Source organism: Amblyomma americanum, chromosome 4 (genome assembly GCF_052857255.1).
Source record: "Amblyomma americanum isolate KBUSLIRL-KWMA chromosome 4, ASM5285725v1, whole genome shotgun sequence".
NCBI lineage: Eukaryota > Metazoa > Arthropoda > Arachnida > Ixodida > Ixodidae > Amblyomma > Amblyomma americanum.
Genome location: NC_135500.1, coordinates 67,237,199 through 67,255,400, shown reverse-complemented (window position 1 = coordinate 67,255,400; position 18,202 = coordinate 67,237,199). Strand labels below are relative to the sequence as shown.

General features: G+C 49.3%; 1 long non-coding RNA gene across 2 annotated transcripts; it reads left to right on the top strand.

The window, feature by feature from the left end:
* Nucleotides 1-9,469: 9,469 nt before the first annotated feature.
* Nucleotides 9,470-18,202, top strand: LOC144128017 (uncharacterized). 2 transcript variants are annotated; one of them, XR_013313657.1, is made up of 4 exons: nucleotides 9,470-9,571; nucleotides 9,687-9,769; nucleotides 10,236-10,318; nucleotides 18,023-18,202. It is a non-coding gene; the product is annotated as an uncharacterized LOC144128017 (long non-coding RNA). The 2 variants fall into 2 exon arrangements; XR_013313658.1 differs by having other exon boundaries at nucleotides 10,174-10,318.

The window sequence follows — 18,202 nt, the reverse complement described above, 5'->3', positions numbered from 1 at the left end:
CTGAGATCCTTCATTGGACTCCTGTCATACTACGGAAAGTTTCTGCCGAACCTGTCCACACTACTAGCACCGTTGTATGCACTGCTTCACAAGAACAGTCACTGGAGGTGGACAGATGAAGAACGAAAAGCTTTTGTCAAAAGCAAGGAAGCCATCATGGAGGCAAAAGTGTTGGCACACTATGACCCATCTAAGGAGCTCGTGCTAGCCTGTGACGCTTCGCCGTATGGTGTAGGTGCGGTGCTTTCACATCGTGATAAAGGGGTTCAATTCCCACTAGCATTCGCATCTCGAACTCTCACACCTGCGGAGCGGAACTACTCACATCTGGAAAAGGAGGCACTAGCCATTATATTTGGTGTCACACGCTTCAGAGACTACTTGCTATGTCGCAGCTTTATCCTCATCACTGATCACAAGCCACTGGTCGGCATCTTCCGTGAAGATAAAGCAATTCCAGCCATGACTGCTTCACGTATCCAGCGTTGGGCACTCACACTTGGTGCCTACACGTATACTATTGAGCACCGACCTGGACGTCTCAATGGAAATGCAGATGCCATGAGCAGGCTACCACTGGCAGTGCTCTTTGCTGATCCACCGGAACCACCAGAGCTGGTGAATTCAGTCTCAAGCATGGAAAAACTGACAGTGTCAGTGAAGCAGCTTCAGCACTACACGAGTTGTGATCAAGCCCTAAGCCAAGTGCTGCGGTGGGTCAAGGACGGATGGCCACAAAGCACCCCGGACAAAGCCCTACAGCCATTCTGGCAAAGACGTGATGAGCTGAACACGTACAGAAATCTCTTGCACTGGGGTAACCGAATCGTGGTGCCTACTCCTGCCCAGAAGCATATCTTGGAACTGCTACATGAAACGCACCAGGGAGTGGTTGTCATGAAAGGCATGGCAAGGTGTTTGTTTTGGTGGCCTGGTATGGATGCTGAAATCGAAAAGTGCGCTCGACAGTGTACACAGTGTCTGCAGAATTCTCCAATGCCAGCAAAGTCTGAACCAGTGCCATGGCCTGAGCCGGGTGCATGCTGGGAACGTGTGCACCTGGACTATGCCGGACCATTTGAAGGTAAAATGCTCCTTGTACTTGTAGACGCCAAGTCAAAGTGGCTTGAAGTTATCATCGTGCCAAGTGCAACAGCGGAAAACACTGTAGAGCATTTGAGGGATATTTTTGCACGGTTTGGGCTGCCAAGGTGCATTGTAACAGACAATGGAACCCCATTTACTGGCCAAGCTTTCCAGGCATTCCTTTCGGAAAATGGCATTAAGCACCTACGGACAGCTCCTTTCCATCCAGCATCAAATGGTTTGGCTGAGAGAGCAGTTCGAACTGTAAAGGACGGCCTCAAGAAAACCACGGGTGGAGATCTCAAGCTCCGGCTAGCGAGATGGCTGCTTATGTACCGTAGAGCACCCCGCCCAAATGGAACGTCACCATCTGAGCTGATGTTGGCATACCCAATGAAAGCGAAGCTGGATCTTTGCATTCCTAGAAGGGAGAATGAGAGTGCACCCGAGCAGTTGCTGACAGAATCCAAGAGGCATTGCGGAGAGACGAAAAAGGGACCCAAATACAAGAAAGGTGACAAGGTTGCAGTTCGCAATTTCGGCAGAGGAGCTAAATGGTGGTTGGGCGAAGTTGATGAAACGAACGGAACTTCGATGGTAACGGTTTCAACCCCTCAAGGGAAAGTTCGCCGTCACAACAACCAAGTGAAAAAGCACTTGGCCACTCCAGCACCAAGTACAGCGGGTACACCTGCAAGCACCGAGGAAGACGTAGCCAGCACCGCAAGCACCTGGGAGGCTGCGGCGATGCCATCTGTGAGACGTTCAACTAGAACTGTTCGCAAGCCCCTACGTTACCGATAACCTTCTTAAGGAAGGAGGAGTGCTGTGTATGTGTATTGAGTGTGTGGCAAGAGATGGCGCCACCATCCCAGCGCCTGTGTGTGCGTGTATGAGTGTGTGGCACGGGACGGCGCCACCGCCGCAGAGCGCCCCCAGCAAGTGCTGTGTGTGTGTACGGCCAGCGCCGGCCCTGTGTAACGTGTAACCCAGGAGAATAAAGATTGCTGTTACGTTATCCCAAAACACAACATTAGCCACTTAAAGTTCCCATGGAATATCCGGTGGTGTAAATCAAGGCTTTGTGAGGTGCCAATTACACTTCTGCTATGCAAAATCCCTCACTTAAATTTGTACTTATACAGATGTGGGTTCGCTCCGACAAACCTTTGTGTATCATGTGGGCAAGTTGAAACAATAGATCATTTTCTCCTCTCTTGCCGGCGGTTCGCAGTTCAGAGAAAACAGTATTTGGAGGTCCCTCTTTCGAGGTTAGGACTCCCACTGTCTCTTCCAGTTATTCTTTCGTTCGGTGCGAGCGCAGAGGGATTCCCGTTAAGCAGTGTCTGCGGCTACCTTCATGATTACATAAGTGCAACTGATCGATTACCTTGTTAGCCGTGTACAAAATATTGTCGCATGTCCAAAAATGCTCGATTCTATTCCTGGTAATTCATATTTCTTTAATTAATTTGACTGTTCCAATTTCTATATTGATTTAGTCTTCTCACGCCTATCTCTCCCCGCGCAAATACCTCATTGGGAGTATCCACTGAACCTTGGCCAATCCCCCTGTGTGGGCATGTGCCATGCTTACTAAAGAGAAGAAGAAGAAGAAGGAAGGAAGAAGCTCGAGTCGTTTGAATAAAAAGGTGAGCTGGCCGGACACTGCCTCCTAGCGACATTATACCGGCAGAGAAAAGGAGCTCGAAGCGCAGCTACAGGCGCGAGAAAAAACGCAGAATTCAAGAAAGACATAGCTGAGATAAAGCGTCTCATTATAGCAAACCACCAAGGTCTAGGCAACATTACCTCTACACCTCCTTCCTAGTAGACGGCTACTTAGACGTCTAACCGAACAGCCGCCATCTTAATTGGGACGCGTTCCATTTCTCACGAAGCCAACGAAGCCGTCTAAGCTGACTGCTTCGCCGAAGTCTACATCGATGCAGTCTAACTTGCTGTCTAAAGATGGCAGAAGTGATGTACACGGATGAGCGAGTTGTGCTCTTGCGGGCGTCGGACTGTGCCCGGAGTATAGAAAAGGAAAAATGTGAGTCATTCCATTATGTTATTTGGTACGCAAACTAGCGGCTAAATAATCTTCGTGGACGTGCGATTCCTAGCAGTGAATCACGCAGGAGAAAGTCGTGCAGTTGAGAGCTTTGCTACAGCAGCGGACGCTGTAGGTCTGTTTACGTGATCCGGCATCTGACGATGCCGGATCTTAATTAGCTCCTTGATTTTAGAGATTAATACTCGTCGCTGTAGTTGGGTTCCTCGACGGGCGTTAAGGCGGCTGGCGTGACGGTTAACAAATGTGTTCTGTTGCTGTATTAGTTTCATCAACTCTTTCGCGCACATTCTTTTTATCTCTATAGTCTCAGAACAAACACACCGGCATGTTGCGAATTGATTTTAGTCTTTGCAGGATTAAAGCTCGCTGCTGTCCTTAGGTTTCTCGCCGTCTCCGAGTACCACGTACGGCAAACAGCAGGTTTAATGGCACGCATGTGTTTTCCTGTTGCAGTGTATATTAGCCGTATCGCATTTCGCGCATATTGATTACAGTTTTTCGCATTCTTATATTTACAGGACCGTCTGGACGAGCACGTTCAAGGAGCATGTACAGCTTAGCATCAATAATGAAAGAATAATCGCATATCTCGTTAGCGTCGTCTTCGGAGAGCGGCCCCGTCTGCCACAAGTAGACTGAGTCTGACTGACCGATAGGCGCATCCACCAGTCCGGTTTACGCGCAAAAACATTGCAGAAAAAATGTGCAATCCTTGTTGAGAACACGTTTTTATTGATCGGTATTGCTCAGTTTGAGAAAAATTATAGTACAACTGTTTAGAACCTTTAGTTACATTATTATGCCGCGAGGCGGCGGGGACGATGCTTCCGGCTCTGAGTCGACCCAAGTGGAGCAAGTCAGTACTTCCCCCAGCACCCCTAGTGGCCTTTAAAGTCCACTGCACATCGAGAAGTCCTCAGAATCACCCACGGCTGTTGGGGGGTTTCAAGGGGAGTTAGAGGTGCGAAGGCTACCGCAAGGCGAGCCAAGCACACCTACAGCGACCACAGAAAGTCCTGAAGTTGTGGAGGCTGGCGCCCACACAAGTAGCACAGTGGCGGGCGATGAGCTCGACAAGGCCTCAGCCAGCGGGTGCGCCTCAAATCGATCAGAGAGAGCAAGCAAACTGGCGCAGAGGGATAAAAGCGGCCAGGAATCCGGCCAGCGGGGCAACAGCGAGAGACACCCCCTACAGAGAGACGACGCCGACTCGGTTCGGGCGCCTTACGAGAGACAGGCTCCACCCTACTCCTCACGAGAAGTGTGGGTCGTGGATGATGGCAACGCATCAAGAATAGCCGGGGCACTACGACGGCAACTGGGCAAGCGTATGGGGGTGGAATGCGTCTATGACCGCCATGCGACTGTGGTCGATGTGCACCGGAGGCTCACTCAACACCACAGAGGGCCCAGGCACAACCTGCAGCTGCTAGTCCTGCACGCAGGTGTGGCGGATGTAATTAAAGGTGCCCAGCCGGAAGCGGTCGTCAAGTCAAGCAGACAGCTTTTCGCCCCCTATGCTCAAAAGATGGCAATATGTTCCGTCCCCGAAGTTAAAACACGTGGAAAAGAGCCACGGGCGAAGGCAATGCTCCTCAACACACAGCTGAGGAAGCTGTGCGCCTCGAGGAACACAGTGTTCGTTGACTTCTCCGAGCTCTTGGAGGGCGGCAAACGGATGGCGCAGGATGGCGTACACTACCTGGCAGCCACAGCTCGCCAAGCAGCAAAAGAAGTGGCACTCGCGGCTCGCCCTTTTTTATAGGGTGGAGGCGGGAGCCTCGGAGCGGACGACCCAACCGACTGCATCCGAAAGCGCCGGCCCTGAAAAGCGGTCGGCCGGCCTTAGGAAAAGACACACCCCGTCGACAAGTGGAACTGGCCGGGAAGAAACCGAACGCAGCCGATGCGGTCGGGGCAGCGGGACCAGCCCCAGCAGACCAAGATGTCCGGACGAGCTCCGGAACAAGGACAGGCCTCACACAGGCGCCTTCGCCTTGGGCCCAACCGATGTATTGGGAACAGCTGCCCCCCAGGACGCAGCTGCCGCTGGCGGCGGCCCCATGGCATCTGGGCACGATGCGGAGCAATGTGATGACATCGCACGGTGGCCCAACCCCTCTCCAGGCGACGCCGCACCTCCCGCAATTGACTCACCCGGGGGGAGTGCCCGGCGATCTTTTCCAGATGGTAGGCGACACTTCGTCCGACACCACATACGGCAGCAGTGGCCGCGGCAAGCGCAGTAAGGGGCGCGCAGCAGCGTCGCCGCCCAGCACCTCGGAGCAAGGAGCAAAGAAGCTTCAGAGTTGGCTTTCTCAATCTGCACGGCGCTCGACGAGAACAAAAGTGGGAGGAACTGTACAGCGCGCTTCGAACAGAGGAAGTATCCGTATACGCGGTTGCCGAAACCCACCTCCGCGATCTCGAGGAGCCTCCCATCGACCCGAGCTGGTGTTGGGCGGGAAATAACAGATTGGGTGAAAGTCGGAAAGGTGGAGGTGTGGGAGTGATGTGGCGCCGTGATTTGGAGTGGCAGGCGCAAGAGTGCAGTGATCATGTGGGTCATGACGAGGCATGCAGCGACCACTTATGGGTGGTAGGCGATCTTCTTGGGGTACCCACAGCGCTATGCGTGGTATATCTTTCTGTACGCAGCAGTCGTCCCGACACTAACCGTGGTTTAGTGGAGTGCGTGTGCAGAGAAGCTCACCTGATTGCAAAGGACAGGAAGGTGATCACTCTTGGGGACTTCAACGGCCACCTCTCCGAGCTTGACGGATACACTGACGCTAACGGTGACCTTCTACTCTGGCTGGTGGAACAGCTCCAGCTCAACATCGCCAATCTAGACTCGAGATGCAACGGTCAATATACGTGGTGCGCCAGAAACAGTGCAACATGTATTGACTATGCGCTGGCATCGCCTCGTCTTCTGAGCCTTATGCAGCACCTCCACATTGATGAAGAGGGGTTGGTTAGCATGGGCAGCGACCATAACCGCCTGCGTTTGGACTTCACCCACACACATCGTCGGAAAAACAGACCCCAACGGTCGAAAGCTCTCTACCTTCCGGTAAGGCAGATGGAGGTCGTCGCCAAGGAATTCGAAGAGAGCCAGAGGCGGCTAGGAGCCGCTACATACGGCGAGTACATGGAAGCCTTGCGTGCGATAATGCGCTCACACATGGTCCACAAGGGACATAGGCAAGCCTACAAGAAGCCATGGTGGGACAGGCAGGTGGCAGAGGCATGGCAAGCGCGCCGGGACGCGAACCGCGCCCATCGCAGGGCGGTGAAAGATAAGGACCAGGGCGCAGCAGCAGTGGCGTGGGACATGTACCTGCAACGCAAACATGAAATGCAATCACTGGCGCAGGCGAAGTTGGCTGCCGCAAATCTCAAGCAAATGCAAACCCTGCGGGCAGAGGGCAAGTCGGCGGCTCAGAAATTCTGGCGGTATGTCAGCTCCCTGGACAGGGAAAGGGTGGGGCCAACAGAAATGGTCGATAGTGCCACTGGACAGCCCATCACCGACCTGCAACAGCATGTCACAGACTACTTGTCCGGCCTCTATGGGCCACCAGCCTACATGCCTGAGGACAATCTTGAAGGGTCATCGCCCTCAGCTCCATACCAGTACCGACCAGACATCGCATGGGAGGTCACACTGCCAGGCATGAACCGGGCACTGGGGCGCATCAGCGCTTGCACAGCCACGGGACCCGATGGAATACCAGGTCGCCTACTAAAACTACTCGGTCCAAACTCGAGAGAACAGCTGGCCGAGTTGTTTACCACCATTATTAACGGCGGAGACATACCCGAGGACTGGCGCAATGGCAGGGTGGTGCTCCTGCTGAAGCCCGGCGGCAATGCAGCCCACATCGGCGACTACCGGGCACTCACGGTCACCAGCGTGGTGTACCGAGTTTTCATGCAAGTTTTGAAAGCCTGGATCAGCGGATGGGCAGAATCAGCGCACGTCCTAACGGAGCTGCAGAATGGGTTTCGTCCGGGCAGACGGCTAGAAGACAACCTCTTCGCACTCACCAGCTGTACAGACATTGCCAGGAAGGAAGGCAGGAGACTCATCTGCTGCTTTCTGGACGTCGAAAAGGCTTATGATAACGTCCCGCACGAAACTCTCTTCCATCGCCTTGGTACTCTGGGAATGGCACCACCACTTCTCGAGACGATAAAGAGGTTGTACAGGGAAAACGTAGTCACAGCCGTTTTTGGCAATGTGCATTCGGAACGGGTCTACGTACACAGGGGGCTTCGGCAGGGATGCCCATTGTCTCCCCTCCTCTACCTCCTGTATGTGTCCGGACTGGAAAAGGCACTCCTGCAGGCAAACCTGGGATTCGGCCTTAAGTACAGCACCACAGGAATTGGCAACTCCAGCCGACTTCCGGGTCTTGCCTTTGCTGATGATTAGGTAATTATGGGAGAAAACACAGAGGATGTGCAAGAAATGCTAGACATTTGTGCCGCGGAGCTGCGAAGCCTTGGCCTCAAGTTCAACCAGCGAAAATGCAGGGTTGTTCAGCTGGCAGGCGAGGCGACTGATCAGCTATCGCTGATGTTGAATGAAGAGACCCTGACAGTCGACAGGTCGTATAAATACCTGGATATAAATTTGTGTGCTGAGACTGACATGTTCAGACTGCACGAGGCCAAGGTCCATCAGTCTGCACTTCGAGCGCAATGCATCCTCCGACGTCGGTGCCTGTGGGGGTGCCACCAGTACACCATGGTCCGCGACCTCTGGAAGCTCGCGCACGTGCCAGGACTCACATTCGCCAACGCGGTGGTCTGCCTCCCATCAGCCACCAGAAATTGGTTAGAGCGCAGACAAACAGAGGTCGGCCGCACTGCAGTCGGATGTCATGGACGGGTGGCCAATGCAGCCATTCAAGGCGACCTGGGATGGTCTAGTTTTGAGGCAAGGGAGGCATGCAGCAAGCTGGAGTACCGCGGTCGACTGCAGTTCATGAGCCGCAACCGATGGGCAAGGCGGGTCTTTGAATACCTCGCTGCGACATGCCTACGCACTACATGGGTGAAGCGCCTCCACAAGATAGAAGGCAAGTATGGACTTTTCCAGACACCCATAAGTGCCGAATCGGCAACGGCATGGAAACAGGAGGCAAGGAGACGGGTCCAGGAAGAAGAGAATCGCCAATGGCTGCAGGCACTCGCGGAAAAACCGACACTGGCTGTGTACCGCGAGTGCAAAAACAGCATCGGACCCGAAAAGATTTTTGACAACGGCCTGGGTAGCGCATTGCTGTTTGAGGCCCGTGCCGGAGCGCTGCGAACACTGGTGTACCGCCGTCGTTTCGATGCAACACCAGAAGCACAGGCAGCAGTATGCCGAGCGTGTGGCGACGCGGAGGAGACCATCGAGCACCTGGTGATGTCGTGCCAGAGACTCCATCCGATGCCGACAGAGAGCACCACATTCCCACAGGCGCTTGGGTTTCACGGTCCTGCAGTGGACGACGAAGGAGACAACTCCAAGGTCAAGAGCGAGGGGGTGCTGCGAACCAAGCGTCAACTAACTCTTTGGTGGAGCACTGTGTCTAAAAGCGCGAAACCGCAGAGTCGGAAGTGAACGAGGTCGATGAGCGAACCCCCACCTCCTGACTTCAGCCTTTGCGTGTTTTTTCTTTTTTTTCTTCTTTTTCCTTTTTTTGTGCGGTTTATCGTCCTTTCTCTCCTTGTGCGCTTCCATCTTCTTGTTTTTTTGGTCCGGGTGCCCAACCTAGTGGTGCCCACCCGTTACAAAGGGCAAGGCCTCAAGTATCTATCTATCTATCTTCCAATACATGGAGGAATTCCAATACATGGGTGGACGGACATGTAGACAGCTTCCTAGACGTCACACTGGACGTCTTGTCGTCTAGAGTATTGGAACGCAGCCTAGGGCCCTTTTTAATCCATTCTCCTCGCTTGGAGAAAGAAAGGTTGAAGCCTAGTCCACTCCTCTCTAGCTTGGTCTCCAACCCTTGCAGGTACAACATGAACAGCAAAGGAGACAGAGGGCATCCTTGCCTAAGCCCGCGCTGTATCTCTACAGGCCCCAATCCATTTTTTCCCCATTTTATAAGCACTCTGTTACCTTTATATATATCTTTTAAAAGCTTAATTACACCCTCCCGACTTGCAGCGCTCCACGCCGCAGCCGTCGGCATTCATTGCTCGCGGTGCCACCAGCAGGTTGGACGCCATAGAGCTAAATGACGCGGTCGGCTCACTAGCAAGCGTTATTTCAACCCATGACGTCGAATCCGGTTTGAAAAAAAGGCGTCACGTCCGGCAATTTTTTTTTGCTGTTTGAGCCATGTTTGAGCCGAGCCGAGCATTGCCGGTCGACGGAAAGAACGCGCGATCGTGTTGCACGTGAGTAATTTGTTCTTGCTATCTTTTGGTATGCACATACTGAGTGATTGCCCGTTATCTGACACTCGGCATTCCGTTGTCAACTTCCTTGCGCCCGAATATTTTGTGTTAGCAGATAACCCAGGACTAGCGCTGAGCCCGCTTGCCCGGCAGTGGACCCAAATAAAGGGCCGGAGGGAAAGACTCGTCTGTTTTTTCGTAAGTTCTGCTCAAAAGCTCTGTGCAGTTCAACAGAAAAGAGCTTGCGCTGAGCGTGTTTTATATCTTTTGTCAACCCAGCCCAACGTAACTCATGGTCATCTAAAACACGCATAATTACCAGCTTTTGGGTGCTCCCGAAAAAAGGCGGGAAACATTTGACAACAGTCCAGTTGAAATAACCGTTTGTGCGATGAGTTTTGTACGCGGTCGGATTTTTTGTGGCCCCGCGGCTGGGAAAGTCTGTAGAGTGTTGAATTAATGCTGCACTTTACAGTGGTGTGCTGCTGTTACAATTCGCTTTCTAAAACAGGCGCAAAAATTGCGGCGAGATAAGCGATTACGCTTTGGTGTCTGAAGCGCGTAACATGTTCTTTTAAATTCATATTTATTTCGGAAAACAGGACTTTAAAAATTGACTGGCAGTTTTGTGGTATGCACGGACCTTCCCGATTCCTGCTTCGAGTCCGGCTTTGGCTTGCTGGCGCAGAGGCTGTACAAATGGGACGTTAAAATGCTGAGGCAGCAAAGGCTCTAAGGCGCCACAAGGTGAGCCCTCAACCTTCTGTGAGAATTTTAAAATGAGTGCTGTGCCACCTGCGCCGAGCATCGGTTTTACGTGGGAAAGGTGCTTGGACCCAGGTAGCCAACTAGAATGGAGCGCATGAGGCAACTGGAGAAGCAAGCTTAATTTTAAGGCCTCTAAGCTTAAGACATTTTTACAGCTGATGGTGTAAAGAGCCCTTAAAGAGATGAACATTGTGGGCAATGTGCTTGATGTCCTTTAACTGTTTGGAAGCTTGTGAGGTGCATAAAGCTCACAAGGCACTGTTGCAGTGTGTGTGACAGGTCATTGTGGTGATATTAGAAGAAGACATAGTGCAGCACAATGGGACAGAGAAAAGGAGCACACAGGATAAGCGCTTGTCCTGTGTGCTTTTCTCTGTCCCATTGTGTTGCGCTGTCTTCTAATATGCTATAGGAACAAGCCCAAACTACAACTTTGTAAAGATTGGTCATGATAGGTTTCTTTGATTTGGCTGCACTCTCTGCACTAGTTCTGTGAAGTTCCGCGGTGGTGCTGGCAGCGTGCAACAGCAGCTCAGGCAGTTCAAATGCAGCTTGGCACTGGCCGCTTCCAAAACGAATGGTCGAGTGCAGGCCCGATTGTCCAATAGTCTTGCTGTCGTCACGAAATTGCAACCAACTGCATGCCGCCGACACCAACAACCACCAAAATCCTGAAACACTTGGAAGAATTTTCAAGCAGCAAATCGCAATGAAGTTTTACCATGAACCTGCTCTAGGAAATGGTCGTTTCAGAGAAAGAAAAAAAATCGTTGCATGTATATTACACAGGCGACTTACGAATTAGCGCTGAAATGCTGCCCATGCGACTCGACTTGACCGCTTAGGTTTTCATTATGACTCCTCAAACAGTCACTCACCTCCTCTATGTGTAGGTCGAAGAAGCAGAGAATGTATGGCACGAGCTATTTAATGAAATGGTGACAGTTATTTACTGAAAGGTTATGGCTTATGGGGGTTTAACGTCCCAAACCAACTCAGGCTATGAGGGACGCCGTAGTGAAGGGCTCCGGAAATTTTGACCACCTGGTGTTCTTTAAGGGAGCATAGACACCTAACTTTTGGGTGCGTGGTTTCTTCTTTTTAATGTAATGACGCCAGTGCGGTGGCTCAGTGGTTATGGGGCTTGGCTGCTGACCCGAAAGACGTGGGTTCGATCCCGGCCGCGGGGGTTGAATTTTGATGGAGGCGAAATTCTAGAGGCCCATGTACTGTGTGATATCAGTGCACGTTAAAGAACCCCAGGTGGTCGAAATTTCCAGAGCCCTTCACTACAGTGTCCCTCATAGCCTGAGTCGCTTTGGATCATTAAACCCCCATAAACCAAGCCAATCTTTTTTGTAATGAGGTGTAAGGCATTATTATACACGGATTACCACGTGGTATGCTCCTATGGCTGCTAAATAATTTATAACTGAATTTCTTTCTTGTGCTGTTTCAGTTTCACTAGCTGAACGATGACTGTGGCATCAAAGAGAGGTTGTAGGTCATGTGAGGCGTGAAAAACTGCAATATAATCACTGCTTCCACATTAGTTGTCATTCCGGCTCTTGAGGAAGGCTGGCTTCAGCAGTGCAGTAAATCATAACAATGAAGCAGCGATTATATGGACGTTTTTCCATGCCTCACATGACATAAAAGCACTCTTTGACTTTGACGTCACAGCAATTGTTCGGCTGTTCAAACTGAAACAGCGTGACAGAAAAAATTCAATTATAAATTATTTAGTGGCCATGGGCAAATATCACATGGTGATTCATGGGTAGTAGTATTTTCTGCATCGTTGTAGAGAAGAAAACATGCCACCAAAATTACGTGTCTATATTCCTTTAGCACGCAGAAAACCAAATGGAAAATGCTCTTGGCCATTCCCTCCAATGCAAATGCTCTGTGGTGTATAGTATTGTTACGTGGTTGCCGTTCAGAGTGAGGCGCGATGAACGATGGCAGAGATATAATTTAATGGCCGTTGGCCTAGCGCGAGTGCTCTATAACGCACCACAGCCAGCTTCGTGGTCTTTGTCACAATATTCCTTTTTCTCATGGACATTGTCACATGTGGGAAACTGGGTGGTGTGTCATTGTTTGCGTAAGAACTTAAGGACACTGAGAAGTTCCCTAGGCAGCCGATGACCACAAACCATGCGTGGCAAAATTACTCTCTAAAAGTAATTGAATTCCATTACTAATTACTTTCCTAGGTATCAAAAGTAATTAAATTATATTACAAATTACTGGTCTCAAAAAGTAATGACATTACATTACAATTACCTGCCTTAAGTAATGAAAATTACTTTGTTTCGATGCTAAAATGTTGCGCATTGGTCATAGTTTGTGCAAAATTTCTTGAGTTTTTTGTTTGCACCGCCACTGAGCTTGAAAATGGGCGTCAAAAATTTTGCCCCTCTTTAGTCAATTTGAACAGCTGCTTTGCTGATGTAGATGAGGTCTTTGTCATATCACTCTTCAATCAGAAGTACATCGTTCAATGTGTAATGTGGTCCCACCATTCTGATTTTGAAGAATTTGTCATCTGCGTAAACAGCGGGAGTGCAGTGACTGCTTATCCACGCATCATCCCAGAAGTGCACAGGTGCGCGAGAAGCTGCCAATTCTGCTGTTCAATTGATTTGTTCTGGAGGCAAGTTGGTGGAAATACATTGCATGTCGCTGGGACGCCGTTGCCTATGTTGCCCTTGAGTTAGAAATAGGGCCTCAAATGAGGCCAAAAAAACCCGACAACTCACGGCCAACTTTCTTAGACGTGTCAGTTGAGACTTCTTGTCAGTGCGGCAACGTCAAAGCACTGTGTGCTTTGACGTCGCCGTGTGTGCAGTTTGCAGTGCAGGAAGATGCGTAGCAGTCCTGTGACTAATATGCAGACTCTTCACCAAGGCAGTTCTGATGCCTATGCGCTCGTCACCTCCCGTCCACGTGCGCCGCTTCCCTGGAGAGCTGGCCATTACTGGTTGTGCACTTTTAAGGGGAACGCCTTATATGGCACATTGACATTGATACCCGGCGTCATTGTCGATGTCCAGGAAACGTGGTCCACAACCCCCAGTGACGTCATCAGCAGGGGGAAAAAATTTCTTCCCAAGGTGCAGAGAATTGAACCAATTGAAGGCCTTCAATTGCGAGGCGATCACGCAACCTATGGGCCACAAAGCTGCGTTACTTCTTGGCGAATAATGATTCATTTAATTTATGTGTTACCTTATGACTGTATGCTAATGAGTAGGTGTGTCATTAGAAAGGAAGGAAACAATATAAATTAAAAAATGAATGTTTTTTGCCTTCAAAGCATCGAAGTAGTCTCAAGTGCCCTCCGTAATTTATTCTTGCTTTGGGAGTCGCCGCGGTGGCTCATTGGTTATATGGTGCTCGGCTGCTGACCCGAAAGACTGGTTCGATCCCGTCTGCGGCAGTCTCATTTCAGTGGAGGCGAAATGCTATAGGTCCGTGTACTGTGCGATGTCAGTGCACGTTAAAGAACCCCAGGTGGTCGAAATTCCCGGAGCCCTTCACTATGGCGTCCCTCATAACCATAGTCGATTGCTTTGGGATGTTAAACCTCCATAAACTGCATCTTTGCTTTGTATATGCTCATCTCCACAAACGCGAGGCCAAAGCATGGCAGATACGAGGAGAAGCAGGGACTCGGTATGCAGCGAAAGTAATATTGCTTGTAATTGATTACTTTTCCGTGAAATTACTGCTTGAAAGTAGTTCATTACATTAATAAAAAACCAGGCCACAAAAGTAATGAATTACATTAGAAATTACTGAGAAAAATAATTAAATTACTGTAATTATATTACAGTAATTTAATTGCTGGCTAGTCTGCCACACACTGATTTCAAGGTGATTGCACACTGCTTTTCAATGAATGCGAAATCCTGACATGATAGCTTCTGCAAATGGTACACAACAAGGCCTTTTGCATTTTTAAGGCAAAGGTTTGTGCCACCTTCCCTTTTATGTTTTTTTCCCCCCCACCCTGTCCCCCTTCATATTTTTTTTTATGTTATGAATGCAGTGTTTTAGCAACAAGCTTGAATTAGCCCCTATGAAAAAATTTTTTGCTGGTCTGCAGGTGACTGTCTCCATGTTCAGGTTTTGCGCCATTTCCTAGCCCCTGGCATTTATTGGCACCTTCACTTCATTAAAACTTTTGTGAATGTGCTGGTACAAATTATGAAAAGTTCCTTTTCTAGCGCTTGCAAGTTGTTTCCATATTTTTGTTTTCCATGGGGGTGAAGTTTCATGGCATGTCCAGACCGTCAACTATTTCTTACGGTTCTCAGATACTTTGACCCGTTACACTTGTGTATTGTGGAAGAGCCGCAGCTGCTCTTAAGATGCTTTGTGTCCTTGCCTTTGTGCAGGGCAGCAGCGGCGTCTTCTCCACAGTACTCAGATGCATGTGGGCAAAGCATCCAAAAATGATGACTAGCTTGGCTGGCATTTTCTCTTGGTCTCTGAATGCATCATATGGTCAGAATTTGGCTAAATTATGGACATGTATACCAGAAAATCGTTTCAAAAAGTTATCCAGAATTTGTATGGTGAATAAAAATAGCACAACACGCATAATTTTTGGTTTTATGATACTGCAGATTACACGAACCAAGAACAGAACAGCAAGGTTCTACTGAATTTCTTTGAAGGGCTGTGACGGTTTTAAAGGGTGTCTAGCAACCTAGAATTGTCAAGAGGAATTTCGTTTACCTGGAAAAATTGGAGAGTTGTGAGGGATATCATCAAGAAAGTGGTCAAGTCTCGGGAAAGGACGGACTGAAATTAACACAGAGGTCTGCTGCGAGTTTTAACGATACTGTGAGTGTCCAGCACGTGGTTCGTTCTTATTGGCATGACATATTTTTGCTTCTAATGAGTATTAGGCATGGCAGCCTGTCTGTTCTAGCTGTCTTTTTCTTGTCTTCAATTAAGTGAGCATTGTATATACTGGTTGGTTCTGTATAGGTTGCCACACTCCTCATTAAATTTGTCTGGTGCATATGAATAGACACAGCTACGTTCAAAAGTATTTTCTGTGGAATAAGCCGTTGTCATAGTAATGTGCAGAATTCATGCACTTTCAGTATACTGATGCGAGGTGCCACGCCACCCCAGTGTGGCATCAAAATTGATCTGTAAATCTTGCTCTCAGGCCTCGTCAATCTTGTAGGCTATTGCAGAAACAAACAGAGGCTAGTTTCTCTGTGGTTCGAGCTGTGATGACGAGGTCGTAAAAAGCTGTTACTTTTTGTGGAAATTGCTTGATGCTTGTCCTGTGCCATTGCTGCTATCGAAAGGGATGCCAGAGTGTGCCTTCATTGGAAAGGTAGTAAAAGTCAGTGCTTCTCAGTGATGAGCAAACCAACCTTTGTCAGCCCTCTTGTTCAAGGGTTCCTTCTTGAAAGCCTGAAGTATTCTTTTGCAGTACAATGAGCAGTGTATGGAACCCCTGAAAGCATGCAGAGTGTTCCGTTTAGAAATTTTCCAGAATTTTCTCAAAGTAGAGTTGTTTGTTTCTTTTGTGAAAGCACATGTAATGTCAGCACATATGGCCACCACTCTTATGAACCATTAAAAGAAAGCAAAAACTTGTGAGCATAATTTTAACAAACTTCCAAATCTAAGACTGGATCACCCAGGCACTTTTCATCTAGTGAGAAGGAAAACAGCTGCTGAAATTTCTGCACAGATCCCTAGTTGAAATGTGCCAGCATCTGTGGGTCCGTTACGGCCAGGGATTCCAGTGTGGTGAAACCCATACACAAGAGTTAAGCGGGCCATGTCCCGTCAAGAATGCTGCATCTGGGGCAGCATTTCACAGCTGGAGGTGTCACAAGGGAGTGTGGAAGAGGTCGTCTTGTTAATGCTCTCACTTTTGTTGTGTGTTCCGGATAAGTATCCGAGAGCCTTAAGCTGCTGTTCATAGATTTTTTGTGTCATTAATGTTTCTCAACAATGCCACATCACGTCATGCGCCTTTTCAGTGTCTGAACTGTGACAAGAGCATCTCCACCGCAGCTGTGGCTTCGTGCTTAAGTGCTCGCCTCGGCTATGGGAGGTCGTGGGTACGATTCCCGCGGCCTCCGGTCTACCAGCCAATTAATCCAATAGGAACAGGCGGTCCCCCGGCCTAGTGCTCGGCTCTCCAGGGGTGCACTGCGTGGGAAGGATAGCCTGCGCCTCAAAATTCCCGTCAAATGCAGGCACAAAAACGTCTCCACGTGGTTAAAACCCGCAGTCCAAAACTCTCGCCTTGTGCCAGTTACAAAACTTACAACGTTCACTTCTATAGCCTCAAGATAGATGTGCCATAAGCACTCTCCGCTCACAAACACCCTTTGAGCAAAGTGCGGCGGTATTTGCTTGCTACCGTTGTGGCTGGCTCACACGCATCGGCAGGTGTGCATGACGGGTTAAAAAAAAAAGATGGTCTTCTACTGCACGAGGTGGATTTAGGGTTGCTTGACGGCGGAACTTATCTCTGATCCGTCAAGGCAACGGTTTGGTCGAAGACCCTTCTCCCAAGCATCTCACCCTAGATGAGCCGATCACCATGGCGGGGAAATCTTAAAACCGGTGGGTACCCGGCGGCACTGGGAATCGAACACAGCACCTCCCGAATGTTAGGCGGATGCTCTACCACAAGGCCGCACTTCGGTGCTATGATCTTCGCCAAAAGGCTGAGAAATGAAAAGCCGAAAGATTGTCGTTCGGCAGCTTACAAAGTCAAGCTGTCACATTTTTTCCTGAACACAGTTATGGCTCAGACCAATTGTACCATTCTACATGATTTTCCCTCATTCATTGAGATGCTCAATTAGCTTTAGGATGCGATAAATTATGAAGAGGAATGAAATGTTTCTTTACATCACTGCATTTTGTGGAGACATGTTTGTATTGTAATTTCAAATATGTTTTATAATTTGAACTACTTGAAAATAAAGCATATCGCAGTACTGGCCGGCATTTCGAAAGGCCCTGATATGCACAGCGTGTGTACGAGAGCAGACGATGCAGCGGTCCCTGTGTCACTACTTTTGGAGCCCACATGACCAGGGGAGACGTCATAATGCACCCCGACACTCAGAAACCGAAATCGCTCAGTATAAATAATGCGATAATATTTAATGTACATATTTCAATTGCGGAGCACGTATCACGCACCGGGTGGGAGTATACAATGTTTGAAACTAAGAACACTCCAACCAAACATTTGATGTCTCCGCCCCTTTAAGGTTTTCGGTTTAGCATATGGAGCTTGTGACCTCCTGTGTGCCAGCGTCAGAAGCCTTTGAGAAACCCTTTCGTTGTTTGTCTTGACTATTTTTATTCATTCTTGGTCTCTGCCTTGTACACACTTCTTTTTGTGTGTGGTTTCTCTGGCACATCTTGAACAATGTTCCTTTTATCCTTTTTTTTAAGGATCTTTCTAATGTCCATACGCAAAGCCACTACAGCAGTGCGTGGGCTTCTGCTGTAGCCTGTTGGGAGATGTCCTTATCTTTTTTCCCTCATATGCATTCCATTTTTGTGTATTTGTTTGTGGGTTTCTCTTAGTGGTTTATTAGTTGCATTTTATTGTTGTGAGCTTGCATACTTTTTTCTTTTTTCATGGCATCCAACCCTGTGAATGACTGACACTAGTGGAGGGACTGCAGCAGCGACCTTGCATGGCGCGGCATTCTCTGGTCCAAGGCACCTATTCCCCTTTCCAGGCTACTGGCTCAAGATTGTGCCCACAATTCTGCACCTTGGCCTACAGGCAGAGTCGCATTAGGCCCACGTCGGCCAGGACTTCCTTGCCAAATAAAGTGTTACTACCGA